Below are 6,000 nucleotides of genomic sequence, written 5' to 3' on the forward strand. Positions count from 1 at the left end.
TTCGCCCTCGTTGCGTCAAATGGTTTTGCGTTCGTCGGGTTAACTACCTCGGGCGTCCTTCCCTTTAAAACTATTATATTCGCTATTTCGTTGCCGAAAACTCAGGAGTGCCTGATATCCATATGATGTAAATCTTAACTCTGGGAGAGTTTCGGTAAGTGCTTCTTTACAATTCAATACGGGATTACATATAACACTTTCATCTGATATCGCTCTAATTCCCTCCTGGCTGTCAGTAAATATGTTAAGTCATGTGGGCGCCATATTTATTCTAATCCAATTAACACATTCCGTTATTGCTCGGCCTTCTGTTGTTATTAGGTTCGTCAGGTTATCTACCTCGAGCTCGAGCGGCACTTTCCTTACCGACTACTCCCAATTGGCCTGGTACCCATATAATGAAAACCATACTTCTGGAAGAGTATTCAGTTAGAACTTTCTTACAATCCAATACGGTATTAGATATAACATTTTCATCTGATATCGCCCTAATTGGCTTCTGACTAATCCAATTTACGCATTCCCTTATTGCTCGGACTTCTGCCTGGAAGCTAATGTTGTTATTAGGTAATCGGTGGTATATTTCTGTTTATGTGTTTTTAATGTTGAACTACAGGTCCAGTGTGTCCCCCAACTTAGAGCTATCGGTATAACAACGGATTCCTACAGGTATTTGCTCTAATGTTCCGTTTGACCAAGACATTCTATTTGCGATCAGTGTTTCAAAGTTTCCGACACATTTTGTATGCAATCGGGCACGTCCGATGATTGTTTATAGCCTTCCAATGTGTCCAGTATACATTGAAAACGGGTCCTATAATCGCCTTTCGTCAGTTCGCCTAAAGTAATGAGCCGTTCGGCTGTAAGTGCCGCCGTGGCTCCACTTATACCCAAGCACCATTTAGCGCTTGACCAAGACATTCTATCTGGGATCAGTGTTTCAGAGTTTCCGACATATTTTGTGCCTGGTATGCGATCGGGCAAGTCCGATGATTGTTTAAAGTCTTCCAATGTGTCCAGTATACATTGAAGATGTCTCCTATAATCGCATTTCTACAGTTCGCCTAAAGTTATAAGCCATTCGGCTGTAAGTGTCGTCTAATAACTTATATATGTTTCAATTGGTGGAATTCATGAGCCTTGGTTGACCTAGTACCCATGGCTCCACTTATACCCAATCACCATGTACGCTGATATTACACTTTTTATCCAAGGAAGTCCAGATTTCTTAGAATTGGTCTAATTACACTTTTAAAAAGCCATACATAGTGCCCAGCACCGATATGCCTTGTTGATCCCATCCTCTATGTGGTGTCTCCATTTCTATTTCCAATCAATGATTACACCTAAGTACTTAACTCTGTCCGTCACCGGTATCTTCGTGGCTAGGAAACAGGGTTCAATTTACTTAGAGATTTCTTGTGATAACACAGATTTCAGTCCTTGTTGGGTTAACATTTAGACCTACCGATTAAGCTTAGCTAAAGGACGTGTTCAGACCTTTTACACAAGTAGATCACTTCATTTTAGAAGTATTACGACATCGTTTGCATATCAGACATATCTAACTCCATTATCGGTTAGGGTTCTTAGGAGGCTGTTATTCGTGATAACCAGGAGTAAAGAAGATAAAAAAACTATTTTCCTTTTCCTCGCAGCTTAACCATTTAAGCATATAGTTGATACATTTACCGAGTGCCTGGTCCAGATGAAACTGATCTGTTAGTTGTTTTTAAAGATCTTTAAACTATTATAAAAATCCATGGCGATCTAGCTATGTACAACCATCTGTCAAGTTTGGTTAAAAATGTCTGTATTCGGATGCAGTCCATAATTCATGAAAACGTCATATAATCTAAATCACCTTAAAGATGAAATTTGTTAAAAAGTTTTAAATTTAGATAATAGAATAAACGATAGTGTTACAAATAGAACGAGTAATACAATTTACCTCTTTCTACAGGGAAGACTATATGATCAAATATATGAACATACATAAATACATTAAAAATCTCACTTATGCACAACCACTTATGTAGATATGTACTACTTTGTAGAAGAATGAGACTAAAATCGAGCAAACGATTAAGAGTGCGATTACATATGAAAAGAACAATAACTCTCTTTTTAATGTGAACTTACGCTAGAACTGAAGCGATAAGCCTGAATGAAATTAATACAAAAAAAGTATTTAAAATATTCGTTCATTACTTGGTATTTTGTTGTTGTTTATTCATAATTTTAGATTTATAACCAGTAAAAAAATAGTACTGAGATCATTAATTACTTATATATGTATAAGTAAGTATAAGTGTTTACGCATACATACATGATTAAGACTGAGATCGGTTATAGTGGTGGGCCATGTTTTTAAAAGATGCTCTTAAGATAAACAAATATAACAATTGTTATTGTGTTGTTTTTGATTTTTGTTTTTGCCTTAAAGATCAAAATAAACAATTAAAAAAAAACATTGAAAATAATAAAAGAAATATTTGTTGATAAACATTTTAGTTAATTAACTTTTGTTGTTGTTATTTTGAAGTTTTTGTAAAACAGATTTTAAGCTTTATTTTTGCATATAAATATTATTAATAATATTTTTTTTTTTACACAAAACTATATAAATTGAAATTCTTAACATTTGTAGTTTATAAAATTGAAAATAAAAGTGATTTAATTTTTTTTTTTTTTTTTTTGATAATCACTGTTCTAATTTAAGAAAAAAATGCGTTTAGTATTATAGTTGTTCTTTGGAAAGTTGAAAAAGGTTATCAGGGTACAGACGAAATTTGAAAAATATATTTAGCAGATCTGCTAAAGAAATGATACTTTAATGACTACACTATTTTCTAATTTTATTTTTAAAATGTTTAAATAAATATCAAGACATTTTAAATTAATATGTAGAAGAATTCAAAACATTTTAAAAATCTCATGTAATTAGAAAATGTCTCCCAAAATTTGGATAAATAATACATTTCCATTAAGATTATATACATACATATATACATTCTTATGAATTCATTTATTTTAAGTCTGATAAAGAATATAATCGAAATCATATGTTGGTGTTGCTGCTAGTACTACTAGTACATTGTTCCATTCATTATAATTCTGACTTATAATTTCCTTAAAACTGATAAGAGAAGTTCATTGTGCTGTATGTTCGCTTAAACCTAATAAAAAATAGTTTAAAGAAGAATAGTAAAAAATTTTGTATTTTATTTTTTTTAAAGATATTTTATATTGGCAAAGATATGGAAAAACAAGATGTATAAAACAAATGTGTTTTTTCTTCCGATAGTTCTAAAAAGATTCTATATTTCCTCAGAATACCATTTCAACACACATGTTAATCATTTATTACAACTAGGCCAATTTTAAGACCGTTATCTTCCGATTGCGATAAAATTTGTGTATTTGTATCAATAACTTTCTGAGTTACAGTGGATCGAAATTTAGACATTTTTGGAAAGAAGAAAAAATTTGTCGAAATAGCTTAGGTAACTATTTCTTCAATATTTCGGAAAAAAATATTAAAAAACTAGTCAGAGGGCTTGGCCGAATCTTAACTACCCTCCACCTGTAAGCTACTTTTTATGAAAACCCATCTAGGTAGTTTTAAATATTCCGTGATGAGCGTGTTATCATTTAGAAATCATGCTTTATACATCTATGCAAGTAACTTTGATCAAGTCTATAACCTTTATGAAAGATATGACAAATTATTGCCCAATGCGAAATGATTTATCGATACACAAAGTATGCTATGTTGGATTTTATCCATATATACTTACATATATGTACATATATTAATATGTAGAGTTTTGACAAATTATGGACTCATCTAAACATTCTTCAGAATGATTTAAATATATAAAAATATATATTAGCGATATCTCTTTTTGTCAATAAAATATGTGCGTTTAAGTAATTTTCAAAAGTGGACCGTATATCGGAGACTGGACTAATTACGGGCCCATTCAGAAAAAATTGGAAGTGATTTGTATATGTATATGAAAAACTTATTTATGCGGAATTTTAGTCCAATATCTTTATTTATCAATGAAATATGCGATTTTCAGAAGTGGATCTTATATGGGATGTATGACCAAATGTGGACTGATCCGGAAAATATTTCTCAGAGTGGTTTATATCTACTTTAAACACGTTTACTTTGAATTTTATACCGATACCTTCATTCCGTAATGAAATATGTATATCCGTTTATGTGGTTTTCGGAAGTGGTCATTATATGAGAGCTATGACCAATTATGGACCGATCCGAAAAAAATTTTTTTAACATAATCCTTGAGCGAAAAAAGTAACGTGTAGCAAAATTCATCGAATTATCTTCATCACTAACGCCCCTTTGTGTATATTACACGCGGGTGGCAATTTTTGTACATGGTTGTGCCGGTCCATGTACAAGCACTTTGCTCAAATACTTGAGCTATCCAATCTCTGACCATTGCTGCACCGTTGCTTAACTTCCGGGATGCAAAAACATCACTTCCGTTTACAACCACGAAGATAGGATGGCGTCTATTGAGCCGACAACAGCACCTAGAGAGGTTATTCGATAGACCGAAACACGAATCCATTAAATAAACCGAGGACTTTGCTCTTTCTCACAGAGAACACTTTGCGGTCAATCTGGTATGAACAGAGTTTTCCCTGAACATACCTGGAACATACCATTCAACAAAGCACACTTCTCATTCATCCGAGACACTCAATATAGAACATTATCCGACACACTCACTCTAGGCATACGGACGGGTAAGATCCGCAGACCCTTACATCCATCCTGTATCATATACACTTAACACCAACTCATTTCTAACGCTTAGTCCCACAAACACTCCTCTGTGGGATATCTGTTGAATATGGCAACAGCACCGATGGAACCTTAAACAACTGACCAGCCAGGACAAAGTCCTGCGTGCAACTGGCCAGCCGTAGTATCAGATTATGTTCGATTCCATGTCAAATCATTCCACATTTGATCATCACCAGTTTATAGTCCCGGCAGACTAGAGGAACTAGTAGCACCTCTATACCCCGGTATTGCAATACACCAAGATTGGATCTTTATTAAGGAAACATGCCTCAGGGGTCCTTTTAGATAGAGGAGTCGATGAAGTTACGTTCGTCTGTATGTTTGTTGAAATCAATTTTCTGAAGACCCGAGGTATATTCGGGACCCAAATCCTCAACAATTCTATCAGACATGCTTTCGAGAAGTTTTCTATTTAAAATAAGCAAAATCGGTCTATAAATAACAGAGACATGAGCAAAAATCCGAGACAACCTCTGAAAAATTTCATAAAAAATTGAGATCTATTGTACATGCTGAGACAGAGATTATAAACAAGCAACAACAACACACATAATCATATGGTAAATTTTGTTCTTGTAATTGCTTCTTTATAAAAAGAAAGCAAAGAAAGATCAACATGTTACTAATGACGCAGCGTGAAGTTATTGCCTGGAAACATGAAATTAAGTATGTAGAGTCCGGATAGAGCGAAAACCTATAAAAGGGGAGTTTTTGGTACATTTACATTCTTCAATGGATACTTTTTGAATTTTCTATAATATAAACGCTAGAAACATAAAATTAAGCATGCAGAACCCGGAGTAAGTGAGAACATATAAAAAGGGACTTTTGGTAATTTTTCCTTCTTCAAAGAGTACCCCAGCAAAAATTTTCATTACCTAGTAATCTAGAAAGTAATATTGCAATCGCGTGAAAACTAATTACTTTTGGGGTGAATAACTAATTATTTTTGTTCGACGAGGTTCAAATAATATGTACCTACCTTAAACAAATTAATAAATGGTTACTAATTTGATTACAAAAACTTTGCGAAATAACTAGTTACAAATAAACCTACAAATATGTTATGTGATAGCTAGTTATTTTGGGCCGACTTTGTATGTAGAAAACAAAAAATAAAAAAAATTCCTCGGCCGGGATTTGAACCCAGGCAT

Source organism: Lucilia sericata, unplaced genomic scaffold, assembly GCF_015586225.1.
Source record: "Lucilia sericata isolate MDLA Ls3-8-SP2 unplaced genomic scaffold, ASM1558622v1 Contig000559F_arrow, whole genome shotgun sequence".
Taxonomy (NCBI): Eukaryota; Metazoa; Arthropoda; class Insecta; order Diptera; family Calliphoridae; genus Lucilia; species Lucilia sericata.